Here is a 20,875-nt window from a genome sequence, read left to right on the forward strand (position 1 = left end):
CTTGTGAAGTATTAATGGGATATGAATGGAAATTGGTAGTAAGGACCTTCAAGAGGTTCTGAATCCAAATATGGAAATATGACCCCGGTTGACCTCTGGGTGAACTTAAGTTGATTTTTGGGCGTTTTAAACCCAAAGCTGCATAGAAAACATCGAGATCAACACCGGAAAATGGCGTAATCTCCGTCCAACCCTTTGGAGATATGAACCGGTCACCTTGCTAAAAATTGGGAGGAAACTTGTATATTGGTAACTAGAGCAGAAGATGATAGTCTTAGAGCTTGTACATTGCAACCTTGGAGTAGTAGATATAGTTCAAAAGAACTTGGTAAAAATTGGGTTCAGTTTAGCTTGGCGAATGATCTATTCATAGGAATTCAACTGAACAAGGAAAAGTCACCCCAGAGGAAATTGTTAGTAATAGGACCGCAGCATGAAAATTAAATATCCTCAAAAATATGACGGGGACGGTCCATTTATTTGGCTTCCTGGAGGTGACTTTTTGGTTTAATTTGACCCCTAAGAGACAAACTACGTTCCCTGATAGCTGGAAAATCGGGATTGGAATAGAGTACAAACAGAAATTTTAGATGCTTGGAATGAATAATCTACCCATGGAAAGGGTCTCCCCCTACCCTTGGGAGGTCGGAACGTTAACGGGATAATTAAAATAAAGACCTTGGGAGGATCACTGAGTAAACATAGCATGGTTTGGAGGATGAGTTGAAATCGAGGGCTGAAGTCTCTGAGGTCAGGAATTAGCTGATTAGAATCCTATGACATTTGTTTACTTGGTCAAGTTGAAACACCTACCGCATCTCAGGTATCTAATAAGCATGAAATGATTGATAAACGAAACGGAAATTGGCACGTGGCAAAGTTGACAGGGAGAGGGATGTAGTCGTAAAACATGTACGGACGGGTGATTTAAGCGGCTGCCAGGTCTGATAGGGAATGGCGTGACTTAACTAAAACTAAGTGTAAAGAAAGATAAAGAACTGGATGTTACTGGAGAGCCTTTAAACCTCAGAACAATTGTTAGCTACTATTAAGAGTAGTTGGTTCTCAGTCAGAGAAGAGAGCAATTGATGCTGAGAGGGAGTAGCTGGTTCTCATTTAGTTAGAGAAAAATACTTTGCCTGTTAGTCAAGTAGTTGGTTCTCGGACTAAGAGAACAATTGTACTAGAAAAAGAGGATAGTTGGTTCTCATCAGAGATTTTCCAGAGAGAGATAACTTTTTAGTGTTAGTGGAGTTAGTTGGAAATTAATTCCATTTAGGCAAATTGGCCGATAAATCGCGGACCTTTTACTTTTGATTTGTTGATTAAATTATAACCTGGCTACTCAGAGCCTTTGGTAATTAGACGTATACTCATCTGAATTAATTTACAATTGGAAATTCTTTTGATTGTTTTGATAAGACAAGACAGCCGGAGAGCAGTACGCAAGAAGGGGCAAGCAACATACAGAATAGTTGCCACCAACTAACCCTTTCGGGATTGTAGATAGTAAGCAACCTCGGTCGCCTCGATGAATTCCCTACCCAAGGGACGACCTTGCGGGGGTCGTTAGGGGAGAGAGAGAGATAGAGAGAGAGAGAGAGAAAGAAAGAGAGCGAACCTAGAGAAGCAATCCCCTAAATCTACGCATAGAAATTGATGATTTTAAATTCCAAAAAAAATCTGAAGCAATAAATTGAAGAATAAATGAATTCTCAATACTGAAAAAAAAGATTAAGTACGTAAAATTTACGCGCTAAAATTTGCAACCCATTAGTAATAAGGTTTTATTAAGCCGATGAGTTGTTTTTTGCTTCAAAGAAGAAAATCATGCTTACTCAGAGACATGTTTTTATTTCAAGCATGTGGGGGAAAGTAGACTTTATAGTTATTATTTCGTATTTGAAATATGTTTTTGGGATTTTATGGTGAAAAAATAATAGATTTTATTATGTGGAGAGATAAACAAAACTTCTTGTTATTATATAAAGAAATAAAACACATTATAAATACAATATAATTGACGCAAAACAAAAGTATTTTCATGAATTTTTTGACCATATAAGGGAAATGGGAGGGGGGGGGGGGGGGCAAAGGAGAAGAGCCGAAGGTATTGTTTGAGTCTCCGCCGATTAAAACCTAAAGAAGTGAAATTCTAACCAATTGGTTGCTTTTGGGAAAACTTTTGCAAACCAAAGTTGAGTGATGGGTGGAAATTCGTACAACGGTCGCTCCGCGTTTTACTGGGCAGATGATTTTGTTGTCGAGCAATTGTTTTTGCCTGATGAGTTTAGGGCTTTATTATAATATTTGCTCAGGGTGATTGTAATTTAAATTGAACACGTATAATTGTAAGAAGTTATCCAAATGGTTCCATTTCAACTACTGCGTAGTGCTCCAATGACTCTTCGCCCGGTGCAGGTCCCCCCATGACGTCATCATCATGTATGGGAGTTCTTGTATTGACCCCCCGCCCGTCAGAAGACCTCTCACTCGGAGGCAGAGGCTCAACTTCGCCAACCCTAACCAAAAAAAGAATATTGATTTCTAGTTCTATTATGAAGAAATGCTTTTTTAATGTTAAAAAATTAAGAAATTTTTGCAATTTTCTGAATTCTAATCCGAAGAAAATTAAGGCTGTCAATTTCATGTCAAAATAGGTCCACTTTTTGACCTACTTTTTTGTAGGTCAAAATATTGACTGACTTTTAATTCGATTTCATTTGTCATGTAAGAACGTCTTGAGTTCACTCTTTTGATTTTCTTTTCTCTTAACCTATAAGAACGGTTTAGAGTGAAATCTTTTCTTACTAACTTTTTTCACGGCTACAACAACATCTTAATACTCTTACACTCACCTTATAGACGGTGCCGACTCCTCGGCCTTCATGGGTCCGAACACCACCTCCGGGTGAGTCTTGGTCACTCGGAATCCGAAGTTGTCCCTCACTTTCACCTTCGCCTGTCTCGGATGACTCAGCCACCACTGCATAATACCATTGCTACAAAACAGACACAGACTTTAAAATAAGTTATCCACAAGGGAAAGAGTCGACATACGAGCTGTCCAGCTTTTCACGGAGAACTGCTGTTGTGCCCCTGTTTAAGAAATACATGCAATTTTTTTTGAGAAGCGCATACAAAGAAGCGGAGACGTAACCATTTAACCACATTCTCACCAGAAAGGTTAATAGGATCAAGCTATTCGGTATTTTCAGACGAGCTTATAAATAGGATATTCAGACGAGCTTATGTTCATTGTTGTGTCCTTTTTTCATTATTTTTATCGTATCTCTTATTGTAAAAAAATAACCATGTCGTATTATTTCTTAAGATAAATTCAAATTCTAACAAGACAAAAACTTTCCGAAAAATGATCACAGGAGAAATATTCTTTCAAATTTAAGCTTAGGACAACAATAGCTTTCGAATGATCTAAAAAAAATTCCGTCAAAAATGGCTAGTTAAAAAGTCGAAGTTTGTCTGAAAAAAAAAACACCCGAGCACAAATATTCCGTTACTTTCGTCACGAAAGTCGGAACAAAAAGTGATATCAGCCACTTAAAAGAGGTGTTTAAGGCGTGTTGGACATCATCTATGGGCTTTTTTCCCATTCCCCATTTATACCAAATTATATACCAAAGTTATACCAAAAACATGGTTCGATACTTAACTTTGTAAAGCCTTTCGTTACACCTTGAAAATTATGCTCAAGTGAGGTGACGTTGGGGAGCAAAAAGAGCCTAACTATGTTCTAAGCTTGAATATTTCAGCGAGTATTTTCCACGCAGTGCTAAGCAACCGTAGTCCAAACTAAACATAATAGTCTGAAGGATACTAACTGGGGTCAGATTGGGGATTAGACGCTAATTTGACCCAAAAGTACGATCATTTCAAAATTACACATGGCAAGCCCCCTCCTGATGGCATAACCCCTCATGGCAAGCAAACAGTAGCATTCTTGTTTGGCGTACAGCCTCAACTAATGGGGTATCACCATTTTTTGTTGTGAGAAAGACAAAAACTGAATTCGAACATCTCATCACGTTGAGCAAACAGTCGCTCCCTTTCAATGACCTCCTAGAAAAATTCTGTCTGCAAATAAAGGCCAAGAACTTGAAATTTCTTCTGCAGTTTGTCGTGTGATTGTTACTTAAGCTACAAACAAGAGTTAACTGGTGCTTTATTGTAAAAATGAGCGTGGATGTCGTGGACATAATGGAATGTTCGGACACCTTCAAGGATCAACCAGGGATGGTAAGCCTAACCAAAGGCTTGCAAAGTGAGTTCGATTCTTTAAAAACCAAATTAATTGAAAAAGAAAAAAGACTTGCGTATTTAGAAAATTATGTTTCGCAAATGGAAAAGTTTCTTAGTCAGGACTTGGTCAATATTTGTAATGAAATGGAAGATTTAAGAAACCGTGTGTTACAACAGAAACGTACAATAGCAAAGATACATTAATCCCCCAAAAATGAAAGGTGAAAGTGTTCGTTCTTTTTTCGAAAAAACAGTTGGATGTCACCCCTAGGGATATTAAAGCCTGTCATTATCTCGTTAAAGCGAACGATTCTGCAATAATCGTTAAATTTGTGAACTTCCATCAGAAAAGTTTCTTGAGGAGAGAGATCCAAGAGACAAGTATTCAACCTTAAAAACAACGAAGGGAAACCAGTTTACTTTACTGAACGTCGCCCTCCCACGACCGTGATCTACTCAATCTAGCTAGAGATAAAGGTATCAAAGTTGTGACTAACAATTGCGGAGTGCAGCTTATTTTACCAAATGGAAATGGTGGGGTTAAATTTCGGCCTGGTTATTCATCAAAAGATATTGAGCAGCTTGAAAAGGTTGCAGTTAAAATGCAAAATCGACATTCAAGATTACCTGATGTCAATTTCGTATTTATTTGAGCACGTGTATCCAGTATTAATGGTGAACTTATTCAACGCTATAACACTGATAGAAAACGTGTTCATGGTAATTCGTCAACGTGATACACGCCTGAAGGAAAACCAGTAAATTGTAAAGAATAGTTAACATGATCAATGAAAAGGCTTTTCATACTATTATCACGGCTTGTTGCAGACAGTTTGTTTTCTTCTTATGAAAATGGAGAAAAATTCATTGAAGGTTAGGAAAAATTATGAAATTCTTGCAATATAAAAAACCTTGTTTACAAAAGGCAAAAAGTAAATAGTTTTTTTCATGCACACTAAACTTGGGGCTGACAATGAACGCTACAAAAGCGTCCAAAATCAGGCAAAAAAATGATAGCGGATACTCAAAAAGCGTATCAGTGTGTTAAAATTGATAGAATATTTAAAAACAAAAACGAAAATTTCTTCAAATATGTTAAGAGATTGCGTGAACCTAACACAAAAATTACAACTATCAGTTAGATGCGATGCAGAACAAACAAACGAATTTATTCCAAGTATAGGAAAGGACATGAACAAAAAATTAAAAAGTGCCTCGCTTTCAACCAATAGGCCAGAATTAACAAATTCTATGTTCCCTTTCCCTGTAGAAACTTCAGAAATTTTTGAACTAATTAAATCATTAAATAGCTCAACCGTTGAAGGTGTTGACTTTCATCTCCCGCTCTATCGGAATATTAATGTTATTTTCAATAAATGCCATAGTAAAAGTTGTTTCCCCCGCTTCTTTCAAATTTGCAAACATTGTTCCGATTAATAATTCTGACACTAGACAAGTCAAAGACATATAATTAACGTCCAATATCTCTTCTGACTGCCCTCAGTAAAGTACTAGAGATATCAATATCCCTCAGAATAACATCTTGATGCGATTCCCAGTTTGGGCTTAGACAGAACGATTCATCGGTCAAGCAGTTCCAAAATTGGCAGAGTCCATCAAGAAGAAAATTGACGAAGGTTATAAAGTTTGCAGCGTTTTTTTAGATTTAATTAAAGCTTTTGATACAGGCAATCACAAAATACTGATATAGAAGCTTAACTGTTTGGGCATCAGGGGAGTTGTTGAAGACCTAATCAATTCTTATCTCATTAAACGAAAGCAATTCGTTGCTATTGGGAAGAAAACTTCTAAGACTTCATATGTATCGATGGGGGTTCCGCAGGGTTCAATTTTGGGTCTTCTGCTTTTCTTATTATACATTAATGATACGGTGAGTTGTTTTTCGGCACCAAATGCCTCTGCGGGTTTGAATGCAGATGAAAAGTGTGTAATGGTTTATTCAAAACAGGACCAGAAATTCTTAATGGCTAAAAGTCAATCGTCTGTGTCTAAATATTTCGAAAACCTTTTGTGTGAAATTCAATGCAAATTGCTCAAAAAACAAAGTTGCAATATATGGATACACAATAACGAAAGTGGATTGGGTAAAATATTAAGGATTACAAATAGATGATTGATTGAATTTCTATTTCCACTTCTCAACTGTGTGCTACAGAATTTCATAATTGGTAGGATTTCCAAGATTTTCCAAACAGTGCCTAAATAAATATCAGAGACTTAAGTACTATAATTGCTACATTAAACCAATTAAAGAGTATGGTGTAGTTGTTTATAGTTGCATTTCTAAAAATGTTCTGGAACCTAATTTTTTACTCCAAAAACGCGCGCTACGCATAATTTACAATAAACCATTTAGGTTTCCCACTGACAGCTTGTTCCAGTAATCGAAAATGTGCACTAATTTTGAACTATATGCTGGTAAACTGTCACAAAACTCAGCAGAAACTATCACAGCTCGTATTTTCAACTCGGGTTGTATTGTTACCCAAAATCGTAAATTGTGTGTGCAACCTTCTTTTTACTGTAGAACTGAAATAGGAAAAAAGGAAAAAACTAAATGCATACAGAGCTCTTAGAATTTTTAGCAATTTCCACGGACTAGAAATTTTGCCGTTGGCTACCTCATCGCAATATATCAAAAAACGGACACTTAAAAATTTTTCAGACAACTATATACAAGTTGTAAGTGTCGTGTTCTTCTAAAGACATCGTAATTTGGCGATAGTTTTGTATTTTTAATACGCAACTCAGCTGATAATTTTTCGTAATTTCGAGGGTGGTTTTTTGATTTTTTCAATTAACTTCGTTTCTTTTCATAATTCTTGTTGCCAATATTTTTCCAAGTGTCCCCTTTGGTATAATTTCGTGAGATCCATTTTTGGCTGGCCAACATCAAAATTTTTCTAAAGGCGCCCTAGACGCCATTATTATTAAATTTGAGGGGGGGGGGGGGGGCGAAGAAACGCAATTTTTGGGTCAAATATTTTTTTAAAGTGCTCATTTTTAGCCGGTTTTTTCTCAATATGCCTGCAGTGCAGAAACTTTTTTTGACAAAATAGGAAATTTTTTTATTTCGAAAATCGCCCACTCCCCTAGAAATATTTCTGCGCGCGCCAAAACATTCAAGACTTATAGTTAGCCCATATATAAACCCCCTGTCTCTCTCTCTCCCTCTCCCTCTCCCTCTCCCTCTCTCTCTCTCTCTCTCTTCTCTCCTCTCCCTCCCTCCCTCCCTCCCTCTCTCTCTCTCTCTCTCTCTCTCTTTCAGACTACGTACATTCTGTTCTCGCCTGCATCCGACTCCTCCTCCGACTCCACACTGCTGTCGAGCGAGAGTGACGTCATCGATCCATCCATGCCCTTGTGGATGTCATTATACTCCCCATCCACATTCACCGCATCCTCGTCATCCTCCTCATCCTCGTCTTCATTGTTGTCTCCCAAATTGTTCTTTTGTTTATTTGCAGCCTCTTCCTTCTTCTTAGCTGCTTTTGCTTTAGCCTTCTCGTCTCTAACAGAAAAGAACTCTCATGTTATCTAGAGGAAAAAACTTTTTAATCTAGTTTTTTTCGAAAAAAAATGAAAAATTTTTTTTGGCGAAAAAAAAATGCAATTTAGCGTTCATTGAGCCTTCATTGAATAAAACGTTTAATTTCTACCCTTCCTCATAGGCATTCGAAAATAATGGCAACTGATTTAGACACCATATCAATAACTTCTTTTAGTATACAGAAAAATGCCTTGAAAAAGCTGCGCGTGCTACATCATTTCTTGATTCGGATTTCGTTTTGCCTTGAAAATACGCCAACAGTAAGAAACACATGGTAATATTGATTCAATCAATGAGATACCCAATGTCTAATTAGAGGAACTATTGAAAAAATTTTCTAAAGCAAAAAGTCGAGAAAACCAAAAACTGGTTACTTTTATGATGAACTGATGGCTAAACCGAACAGTTGATGCAATTCGAGTTAAAATAGTTAAATCGTGTGAAGACATTTGTAAAATGTAACAAGAAAATGAACTCTGTTTCTTTTAACATATTTTTATCTAAGTAGTCTCAGTTTAAATATTAGGAAAATTTTGAAATGAACCTGAACAAAATGTTATGGAAAAGTTGATGTTTAAATTAACAGACACTTATTTAATTGACTTTGATTATTTCAAAAAATGTTTAAGTAGTAAGACATCTAGCAATTGTGAAACAAGTACATTTTACGCACACAAAAAGTCAATTGCAACATCAATTTATGTGAAAATCAGACATAGCTTAAAAAATGTATCTAAACATATTTTCACTCAATATTTTAACATGGTAAAACCAAAATTAATTTTCATAAAAATCGAAATATTTTTGCTGATCTTTTGTGTATAAACTGCATTTAAATTCAAATTTTTTTTTGTGTTTGGCATTCACATTTTTTGCAGTGCCTTTTTAATGATGTTCAAACTATGATTCATCCAAGAAGTATTGCAAGTTCCAAGAATTTGATAAATCATCACTGAAACGTAGGTGACTATAATTTTCTTAATACACTTACACTGATTTTCAAGAATGAAACTACTTGATCGATTATATGATTTTGACTGGTACTAGTTGGGTTCTGTTCGAAAAGACTGCAATCTGTTGAATCTGTTAAAAGAAAATGTTTCAATTAAGAAAATAGTACCCTGCGCAGAAATTTCGAAAAAAAAAATCCGATTGATGAACAAAAATTTTTAAAAAAATTTAAAAATTATATTTGAAATAATATTATCTCGGAATTTTATAGATCTGAAATAAAATACATACTAATAGTCTTTCGAAGTCTGTAAATTAAAAAAAACCTGATACATTTTTCGTAATCAATTTTTTAAAATGTTGTGAAATTAAGGTGTAGAATATTGCTTCACACTTTTGAAAAATTAAAAAAATTTCGAACTCAACATAATCTGCATTCCTGCTTTCTTATATTGTCCAAGAGTGCAGGGATTTTTTTTCCTGGTAGCCCGCAATAAATAATTTAAGAAAATCACGAGTCCTTTGTAGTGTATTTATATTTCCTACAGTGAAAAATGTTAGTGTTCCGACTTTCGTAACGAAAGTAACGGAATAATTTTTTTATATCATTCAAAAGTATTATAGTGCTGAGCTTAAATTTGAAAAGATATTTCATCTGTGATTGTTTTTCGTACAGTTATGAGGGTTAAAAATTGTCACTTTGGCCAATTTGTGACAATTAACCCGCGATATATTTCGCGCTATTAACCCGTAAGCGAATATTTAATCCGTCTTTGAAATCGATCCTAATTGATTAAACGAAGCTTATTTGACATAAATGATGGTGGAATCCCTCATAAGCGTAGAACCGAATGGGCGAAAAAAAAATCAACCAATCAGATTTTAGTACTTCAAAATTTGGAAAGAAAGCGTGAAAATCTCACAGAAAGTAACTATTTCCAGGGACTTAATATTAATTTTGGTCGAATAAAAAAATGACAGAAATATGCAAAACTATCAAACTGTCAGTGACCGCTGGCGATTCGAAACAAATTTTATATTTCAAGGGCTTCGTTATTAAGCGAAACATTCCTTCGGTTAATTCCTTTTAATTGAACGGCAATTGATTCATTTTAATATACTACTTTCGACTATTTTGTTTTCGGTTTTTCGCCCATGAGTTTTTCCCCTATTGGGTCCTTCGCCCATGAGAATAGCATAAACCCCCATGAAACTCGACATTTTCAGAATGAGATTCATTTTGAAACAAACTTATTATTCTTCTGACTTTTCAACAAAAGATGGATTATTTGCGACTGTTTTTTTTCTTCTGTTCAGACTTAGTTTGACTTTTGAACTAGCAACTTTTAAACAAAATTTTTGTAGCATCTAAAAAATTTTGACGTCCCAATGTAAACGTTAAAACCAGATTTCAACTCGAGGTCGAAACGAAATGAAGATGGTCAAACATGCCATTTCGGAACTAATAACGCGCGATATATTCCAGGCTTTTGATGCGTAAGCCGCTATTCAATCGGCTCAGAAAACAATCAATTTTGTATTGAGACTAGCTTATTGGTCCAAATAAAACGTAGCTAGATGCTAATTATATTACTGAGTTTTTTATATAGCTTGTGGGGGAAAACTTTAATAGAAATTATTTATTTCTTATTTTTGTTCCTATTTTCCCACCTATCAAATATTTTATTTTGAAGGCTATTTCTTGGTCATTAAAGGAAAGTCATTCAGGGCTTTGCCTTGATTACAAAAATTTTTCGTCAAGAAACCGGTTTTTCAATGTGGTCCAAAATTAATAAAACTTCGAGTGAATAAGTATGTTTACAATTAAGCTTCAAGTTTTTTTCATGGCAATCAGATTCAAGCATTACGATCCAATTTTTAAAAATACGAAAATTTCAATTTTTGTCCGTATAACAGAAAAATCCCCGGAGAACTTTGCTTTCGATTGAGGTTCCTGCGATCCGAATAGGAGCTAGGAGTATATCTTAGCATATTACTTTTTAAGATCATTTGTTTTATTTACAAATAGAAAAACAAAAAAGAGCAGTTAAGAAAAAAGCGTACCTGTGCTGTCTCTGTTTCTCCATATGTCTGAACTGAGTGTCCCCGTGAACAAATATCATCTTGCTCTCGTGATCGAACGTGTACTCGGCCAACACCATCGTGAAGGTACGAGCAGAACGATGCTATGTTAAACGAACAGATATGACTGACAATGGTTGCACCTATGCGATTCACGGCGTTTTTTTAAATCCGCTCAAAATTAGTTAGAAGAGCAACCCTGCTTAGGAACAGTGAATGCTTATTTGTTCAAACTACGATTTGGCGAGGTATATAACTAATTGTGGAAATAGCAAATTTGAGCGGATAATGAATCAAATGAAAATCCACATCTGTATAAAAAAAACAAAAAATCTTTAAAAAAATTAAATAATCACGAATAAAGTTTTTAGCCTAAAAAGTAACACTAAAGGTACTTTTAGAAATAAGTACTGTTATATTTTTTGGATATTTGAACAACGAGTGCTTTTGGATCTCAACAATTACACCCCAGCCGACCCATCCCCCCCCCCCCCCGACAGACCCTTTCTTGTTGTGTTCTCTGGAGTGACCTGAAGTGGAGCAATTCGTGTCTGCCCAGAGGAATTCTTTTAGTCTCCGTCAACTTCAGCTTCTGCAAAGTCACCATGGCTAAAAATTGAAAAAAAAATTTCGCGTTGTTTGAAATTTCTGAAAGTATGTCGGATAGTTTTGTGGTGTTTTGCATAACAATCAGGAGCACTTGTTTATTATCGAGAAAAATATGTGTCAATCATTTGTCTGATAAAAAATTTCAGAAGTATTTGGGTAATCCTTTCTTTTATCCACACTATCAGCGTTCCATTTTTTCCCATCGGTGTCTGACTATCTTTTTTTGTGTTAAATGAAAAAAAAAATCCACATAACTGAAAAATAGCCCGATTGAAAAACAATCCAATCGTTGTCTGCAATGAGTGCGTAGCCTGTCTGTCTACATTTGCTAACCCTCGCCCGATGCCAGTGACTTCTTGGTAGCTCTCTTGGACCCCTTTCGTCTCCTCTTCCCCCCTCCCCCTGTCCCTCCTCCAGCCCCCACTGCCCCACTACTCCTCCTATGTCTCCCACTGGGGGCCGACCGCCTCCTTCTTCTGCTGCTGCCGCTGGGAGAGGCTCCCTTCTTGCTAGAGAAACGATAGATGCAATTAAAAAGAAAAAAGTTTTTTTGTCTTGAGCTTTTGTTTGATGAACAATTTGTTCTTTTTAAGCGAAACTCTTTTTTTAATCGACAAGGGAGTTTATGCCCGCGATTACTTTACGCTTCTCAAAATGGAACATTTTGAACTAATTTTAAGTTTTTGCTAAATGTGGTTTTTTTTGTGTTTTTGGAGACTCGGAAAATCAATTTGGTCAACCTAAAAAAGATAGAAACCCCCTAGAAAAAATTCGAGATTCGCCCATGTTGCCCTTGAGCACTACACAATGAATGCAAAATGACTCGTACCTTGGTCGTCGTTTCTTCTGCAGATAAATCTCGCTGGTAGATCTGACCAGCTTCGATCCTCCACTCACTTCCAGGGCATCTTCGAACACATCCTCATCTTCATCCTCTTCATCCTTCGCCACTTTCTCTTCTGGTATAGTGTCTACCACTGCACGGCCCCCACCCTCTCCCTCCACGTCTCCTGGTTTCAGATGAGTCATCAAGAGTGCTGTTTACCCAACAGCTAGAGAAAATCTTTGTTCTTATATGAATGTTTTGCTATACGTTTTAGTCCAATTTCAGATTAGAATTTGAGAATGTGTATAAATCGCGGCTGTCATGGAAAGATTAATTTCGATCCAGACCATATAGTAGTTCCGGACCGCGAAAGTAACCCTTTTTAGACCACGACAGTCTGGTAAAAACAAGACCTCGATCCGGAATGGAGAGCTATAGAAAAGAGCCAAGAAACGGAAAATCTGGGAAACAGAGATCAGAAAAGGTTGTTTAAATTGTATGCAGCATCCCTGTTTCCTCTCCCTCCTCTTCCTCCATCATCTCACTGCTGGTCCGTCTGTACCTGAATCGGGATTGTCTCTCCTCTTCCTCTTCCTCCTCATCCAGGCTCCGCTCTCCCTTATCCACATTATTGTCGCTCGTTCTAGGAAAACGATATCACTTGGTTGAAGTTCACTGAATTTTCAAATACAGCCATGGGACAAAGAAGTTGCAACTTTTCGATTTCAACGAGCAAATGAACGAATTTTTGTTCACGTTTATGTCGTTTTCCAAGAATTCAAGATATAGGGTTGAGACTTTGACACCTGCTAGAAAAAACTGTTTGAAAAACATCATTTCTAGATAGCTTAACAAAACCAGTTTAGTCTAACTAGCCTCAGATGTGTTCTTGCTGCGGAAACATCCTCGCAAAAATTCCATGCTATGAAAAATCGGGCAGACAAAAAATTTGAAAGAGTTACTTGGTTCAGCGTCAAAAAAGGGTCATAGCTGTTTTGACGATAAAAATATTAAGCGGTCTTGGGCGCTAAAACTACACGCTACTGCTGATGAGAATCATGTTAATGAATCAGAGCAATCTTTTTCAGAAATATTACCTGGAACTGTTCTTTTGTTGGAATGTAAGCGCAGCTGAGTGAAATGGAGCAAGCGTTTGCTAGTTGCCAATTGTTTTAGCGAATTGTCGCTGGTTACAAAATGTCTCTCAGTATAGATTTTTGACCTACCATTTTATTCATTTGTTTTCACTGACGTAATTATTTTGATCCGACTTTTGTAACGAAAGTAACGGAATATTTGTGCTCGCGGTGAGTTTTTTTCTTCAAACAAATGTCGACTTTTTAACAGGCCATTTTGGACAAAGCTTTTTATCATTCAAAAGGTATTGTTGTCATGAGCTTCAATTTCAATAGATATTTTACCTGTGATCATTTTTCGTGTAAAGTTATGGGGGCTTAAAGATTGGCATTTCGGCCAATTTGGGAAAACTAACGCGCGAAATATTTCGCGCTATTAACACGTCAGCGGAGATTTATTACCTATTAGAAATGGTTCCAAGTTGGTTGAAAGAAGCTTATTTGCCATCATTGATTTCTTACTAGAGGCAAATTTTATCTCTAATTTTAAAAAAAAGTCATTTTTTTACTCTTAACTTTTCCATGTTAGCACTGCTTCATAGATCTTAAAAGGCAGTCGGAACCTTTAAGACTTCGCCTTGATACGAGCAGTCTTGTTACAGCTTAGAATTTCAGTAAAACTTTTAAATAGACTTTATTTAATCGAACTACAAAAAAATCGAAGGAGGCTACTGAAACTACCCTAGCGTTTAAGCATCAGACAATGATTTTAGAACATGATCGTAGATGAGAAGTAAATGCATTTAGATTAGAGCAAAACTGCTTGTATCAGGGCAAATCCTTGCATATTCCGACTGTTTTTAAACTGGTCTCGAATAGTTTCTGATTATTGAAATTTTGACATACTATGATTTTTAAGCTGAATATAAAGAACCGTGTATGGACTTAAAAGGACCAATATGTCTGGAACAATTTGTTTTATTAAGGTTAAATTGCTGGCCTCAATTGTATTTGAAACGCATGACTTGTGCTTACGCGTGTTTTAAGAACCCAATTTCTTGCGCGTTATTTACCCCAAATTGGCCAAATTAGCAATTTTCAAACCACCACAACTTTGCTAAAAATAATCACAGTTAAATATAACTTGTTGAAATTGAGCTCAGGAGAACAACATCTTCCACATGGTACAAATACGTTCTATCAAAAACACTCCATTAAACAGTCGAAAATTGGCCGCACTTTCTTCAAAAGTCGAAACAATGATTACTGTGCATGCAATTTGTCAAAAAACTTTCCAGCTCCCTACTGACTTTTTCCGACTTCAATTTACGTAAGCCAAAATGAAGTATGTTCTCAATTGCTATAAAACTAGTCAGAGAACTGATTTTCATAAGTTTTTTTTGCGTGAAAGTTGTCGGAAAATATTCAGTTGTCCCATGTGTTTTTATGGCTGAATGCATGCAAGCTTTTACGTGGAAATATATGAAGAGCAAATGTGTTCACATTAACAATCGTTTTTTTGGCTCTTTTTCCTTCTCTCCCCCCCCCCCCCCCACCTGCAAAATTTTTGTAGGTGTTCACACTGTCTGATTGTTACAAAGTTTGGCATGCGGACTGATTAGGCCATGGCAAACATATTTGGTCTTCATAATCAACATTGTAAAACCACGCGTTACACCATAAAGTCGGTGCTTATGTGAGGTGGAAGGGGAAAGGAAAAAGAGCCGTTATTTTGTTCACCATGCAAATTTTCATTGCGTAATGACAACGTTAATTAAGCTTTTCAAAATTGAATTTGAAAGGCGGGGAAACTGGAAAAGAGCCCAAAACGCTGGGGTGTGGTAAGCTTGAAACAACAGTGGCTCTCTACCAGTTCCCACCTCCTGCTTTGGTTTTTTCTTTGGTCGGGCGAAAGGGTAAAAAGGCCAAAAAAGTTTTAGAAAACTCAACTTACCCTTCTGTGGTTGCAGTGTGATGGTTATTTCTGCTGTTGTTGTTTGTATTTGTGTGTGGCCTGTCCGATCTGCTTCTGCTGCTGCGAGTCGACTGGGACTCGCGGGTGGTTCCGAACGTCGTTTGATCCTTCGGCTAATTAAATTGGCTCATTGGTATGTTTCAAAATAAGGGCTCTTGTTTGTACTTGACCTTGTAAAATCACTCGTGACACCAAAAATACGATGCTTATGCTAGGTGGGGGTGAATGGGCTATGAAAACATGTTTTTTCTAATGAATTATTGACTCCAACTTTGACTCTGAATGTTTTATGTGATAAAAAATTTACAATATTTAAACCGGAATAGATTTTCGATGATTGATTTGGTGTTGGGGACATTGTACTGAGGGCGGTATTCGGAGTTGGCAAGAATTATGCAGATTAAACGTCTCTTCGGTTCTTACTCATTTGGGTTGTATTGTTTACTATACTCATAGAGTAATTTCAGATAAGGTACACCGTCTGCTCGTCACGCTATCTTTTTTCTGGCCGGTTAGATTCGTGCAACTTCTTAGTCTAATACCAATCTTAATCTTACTCTTATATCTCCTAGTCTCAATAGATCATGAGTATACTAATTTTGTTTCGATTCGGTCTCTTGGAGAAAGCAACTAAGTTGTAAGTTAAATTCAAATCTTTCTGGTGCTGAAATTACCAGTTTCAGCACTTACATTAAGTGGGTTGTTAGTTTGATGGAGTAGGATTGGCTAGTCTTTAATATTTTATAGGGATGAAATATCTAAATTATAACCAATAATAAATTCTAGTTTAGATCTGGTTCCACCCATCCGGGGTTTAGAGAGTTTTCGTTTTTCAATGTTCTATTGTAGTGTAGGATGGATGATGAAGTTTTTCTTCAGAGGGTGCGAGCATATTCTTTTTTTGGGGTTTGGAAGAAGGCATGTTATCACGATAGTTTCGGGAGCTCGTATTTTGATTTCTGATCGGTTGTGATGAGTGTTGATCTGGTTGTTTTTAGGGAATAGGAACATTGCTATTCTACGTTGCTATTCTCAATCTCGTTCGCACGTGACATGTGGTTTGACTTTGAATGAAACGCCTGGTGACTCGGATCTGTACGTATATTTGAACATCGAGATAGCCATTGTTCTGTTGCAATGGGTTTGCTTTGCTGCGATGCCAAGTCGTAATTTAAATCCGTTGAGTGTAGTGATTGTAGGCAGCATGTCAAGTGGCTCTTGCCATTCCGTAATTGGAGTGTGATTGGGTTGTCAAGTTCCTTGCTGCTCGTCTTTGGGCTGTATATTATCTATATACTACATTTTAATATTTACATATATAATTATTTGTTAATCTTGTTCTTTAGTCATGATCTTGTATTAATTTTTATCGCAAAAGCGTTACTAATTAGTTCGGTTATTTTAAAGAGCTACTCACACTTGAGTAACTCTAGTCAAAAATAGAGTCGTCGGTGTCACAAAGCGTGGATGTAGCTATAGAGCATGGTCAGCGGCTATAGAGCATGGTCAGGACCGTCCTCTTCTGGTGGGTTAGGCCTGAATTGAGGGTGTGATTTCGTGCTCTTTTTTTTGGAGGGTCCTGTGTTAGTTCAAACTTTCATGACATTTTTTATTACTAGTGTTTTATTTTGTTGTCTTTGTTTTGTCTTTTCTTCAAAAATCAACTTATTTGTTTTGGGTTTGTTTTTTGACTTCTTGGTGTTTTGTTCTTTTGTGTTCAGACTTAAAAATAGTCTTCAAAAGAATATTTTATCCAGTTCTAAGCTGGTGTTAGTCCAGTTTGGGTACCATGGGTTTTATTTTCTTAGTCATTCTGTTTGTTTGTGGTTTATGGTGTTTAGTAAGCTTGCGTTGGTTAGTTTGGGTTTTTATATAATTCGTTTCCAATCGGGTTAAAGGAAAGTTTGAAACGTGTTAAACTTAAATTCTTTATTTTAAACAATTTTTCGTGGGCGAGCTGTGCGATTGTTGATAAAATTTGTGGGCGAGTGAATACAAAGAAGCGTCTTGAAAAAATGAGTACTGCTGTTTGCAATTTATGGACAATTTTTATTAACTTACTACTTTAAAATTATGAAGTTTACTGCTTGATTTGGGGGTTGAAACTATCAATTTATTTTCAATTGTTTGGAGATTTACTGCATTGGGGAAAAGAAGTTTTGTACGGGAGAATTTTACTGCTTTAATTATTCAAATGGGGTAATAGAAATTTATGAATTGATAAAAAGTTCTGTTTTTTATTTTGCTTTTTTGTTTTGTAGATGATTGATGATTGTGCCTATGAAGAAAAAAGAAAACATTTAATAAGAACGGGTAGTTTTGTTCAAATTTATTAGTAAATACTTTAGTTCATATTACCTAACCGTCCGTGAAGAATCCGTAAGGAAAAATGTCGTGGATGATGTCTGATGAGGTTAGTAATTTAGCTATCAAATGAATGATGTGTTTAGTTTGAAGAAGTGGCCAAAGCAATTTGAGAGCTTTAATGATGTTGTGCTCTTCAGTGCTAGGTGAGAGTTCATACAGTGTGTTTTGAATAAAAATATAGAGTTTATGATTATAGCGAGTGTTATATTTGAATTCTAGGATCGGAACTTCAACGGGCTGGAGAAATTCGTGTGCTACGATTAGTGGGCGGGATTCGTCTACGTTTAAGAGTTTGGTTAGGGGACACAAAATTTACATCTGGGTGATGGGATCGTAAGTTCGGAGGATGCCTTGTAGGTTAGTGTCTTTAATACAATAGGTGAAAATAAGGAAAATACTGAGTAGTATTTAGAGTTAATGTATTGATATCTATGGTGAGGTTGTCGTGCTGGTGTATTGAGAGTGTAGTGGTTTTGAATGAACTGGTAGTAAGTGTACGTGTGTGTTTGTTTGGTTCGTAACATGACATTGTGTGAACAGTGTAAATCACGTTCTTTGGGTGTGAGGAAAATGAAGGTTAGTGAAAAGTGGTTAAATTTGTTAAAGTATCGTGAATCATAATTATGAATATCACGGAGTGCTGCTGAAAAGACGTTATCGTTTTTTTTTGTTTAAGGTGTTGAGGTGAAAGTGTATGGGGTTTTGATGAAAAATTTTTCTGTTAGTTGGGGGTCAGCAAATGGGTTGTTGTTTAGAAAGATGTCTTCCTTAGGTCGTATGATGTTATAGTCGTAATAATCGATGATTATTCATTAGTTTTGGGTGCGATGAATTTCATTAGTGATTGTCTGTATCCTATCTGTGTGAATTGTTTTGGGGTGAGTGCTGTTGTTAGAAGATAGAGTTGGGTGCTGCATACTTCGTTGTCATGAGGGGTGTTATATAGTGGTAGTGATAGTGGATTAGTAAAGTGATAGAATGATGTCCATGAAAATGAGCGTATAATACGTGCTCGTTTACATAATTAGGTTTCTCGTCATTGGGGTCTGAATGGAAGTAAGTGTATTGTGGGAAAAAGGGTAGACATATTTGGAAAAATTCTTTGGTGTTAGTGTGAAGTGAATGATTGACAAATGTTGTGGATGTTCCTGGGTTAGATTGTAATTGAGTATTTGGGAATTTTCTTTTAAAGGTTCGGTAAGCTCTGTTTGTACTGAAGGATGGGGTTGATGAGGGAGTTGGGTTTTGCGAAGGGGTATAATGTGAAGAGGGAGTTGGGACGGTAGGTTGGATGATATTATAGATTGTGAAAGTTGGTGAATTGTTAGTGTTTGAGGGTGTTGTAATCGTTGTTGCAGTTAGATGAAGTTAGCAAGCTCGTGTGATATTTGCGTGTTTTCTGCGTCGTTCTTATCGGATGGGTCACTAATTAGAGGGGAATAATTGGGTGTCACATTTGAAATGGGAGAGGGAGGGGAAGGGGATTCAATTTTGACTTGGGAATGAATAGATTCAAAGGGAGATTGGGAAAGTGTAGATGGGCTGGGTTCAGAGTTGGCAAATTTGTCGGGTGTTTCGATATCGGAGTTATTGAATTGGGAGATGGTGTTATATACTGTTGTGATGAAATTAGTGTCTGATTCCGTACTGGATGAAGTGCTATGATGAGGTGATTGAGGTGGGGGGAATCAAAAAGTGGGATAATGGGAAGATTGTTCTGGATGTTGGCTGGTTGGGAAAATGATCGATGGAGGGATCCAATTTGGCGGCTCATCGTGTGCTAAAAAGATGGTGGTTCTGAGAACGAAAGTTAGTGGTATGTGGTTGTTCTATAATTTGTTCCTATGTGTCTTCTATACTGCGTTGTTGGGTTTTTTTATGTGTTGAATTAGGTTTGTGGGTAATTAGAGGTCTGTTAGGGCTATATTTCTAAAATTTTGCGGTACCGATGATAAGGGATGGTTATGGTTTAGTTTTTGTCATTGTGGTGCTGTAGGCGTTGTATTCGTATTGTTTCGTGATCCGTCATTTGTGTTTGGCGTTGTTGATAGCTCGGTATTGTATTCTTTATTTGAGCGTCTAAAAGTATTTTATTGATTGATGTAGAAAAAATTCCAAAAAAAATCCTGCAAAACGTATGCTTGCTACGCTTGCTTGTTTGTTTAGTTGTGTGTATTGCGCATGTATATTAGATTCATTTTTGAAAGAGAGAAAAGAATTCCAAGAAAGTTAAACTTTGCGTATAAAATAGTCAATCATTCTAAGATGTAGTAGGCCGTCCTAAAGGCAAAGAAGTTCGTTTTTCAGATTTACAAGACTAAAAATATTTATCGGTGATATATCTTGTGGTCTGTCTTTTTGCCATTTAAGTAAATGTAATCTTTTATATCATTAAAATTTCCGCTATTGTCTTGTGCTTATATTTCTGAAAAGCCTGCTGTTTCTCCAAATTTGCGTAGGTTTTGATCTATGGATTGTCGTTGTATTGTGTCCGTCTTTATAAGTAGTTCTTGAAATTGTTGTGTACGTATGTGATGTTGAATGTGGGGTTTAGAGTATATGCCGATTGATTGTAAATCGATATTGGGATTGCGGGCAATAGCTCTTATGCTTTCTGGTGAAAACTTTTTAAGTGGTTGCATAAGTGTAGGGTTTGGTGTGAGAAGATAGTATTTATCTGCGTCAGGATTTAATTGGATTACATTGTGGCTATTTTCTGATCCACATGGGATTGCTGTATCTCAAAAATAAGTTCTTCGGGAAAGTGTATCAACAAAATGTACTTTATTTTTGTAGAATATTGGGATTTGTTTATGGCATCTTTTGTCTTCAAAAATATATGGGTTAAAATTTTTTGGTACAAGTGTAATACCATAATGTGTTTCTTCGTAGACAATAAAATTTGATCTGTTACCTGATAATAAAGATCCTGCGTAAGGGATTTTGAGTACTGCTAGTGCAAGTGATTGTAAAATTTGTATGCGTTCAAGTTCGCATAGTTGATGGAGTTTTTCAAGTTCTGTCAAAGACATTTCTTGAAAAATTCTACTTATTGTGTAGTCTAATTTCATGTCTAAGTGTACACGTCATAGTGAATTTCGCCAAAATGAGTATTGTTTATGAGTGATAGTTCTTGTAAACGTGTACTGTCTTTGTCT

Source organism: Symsagittifera roscoffensis, chromosome 7, assembly GCF_963678635.1.
Source record: "Symsagittifera roscoffensis chromosome 7, txSymRosc1.1, whole genome shotgun sequence".
In the NCBI taxonomy this organism is placed as follows: Eukaryota; Metazoa; Xenacoelomorpha; order Acoela; family Convolutidae; genus Symsagittifera; species Symsagittifera roscoffensis.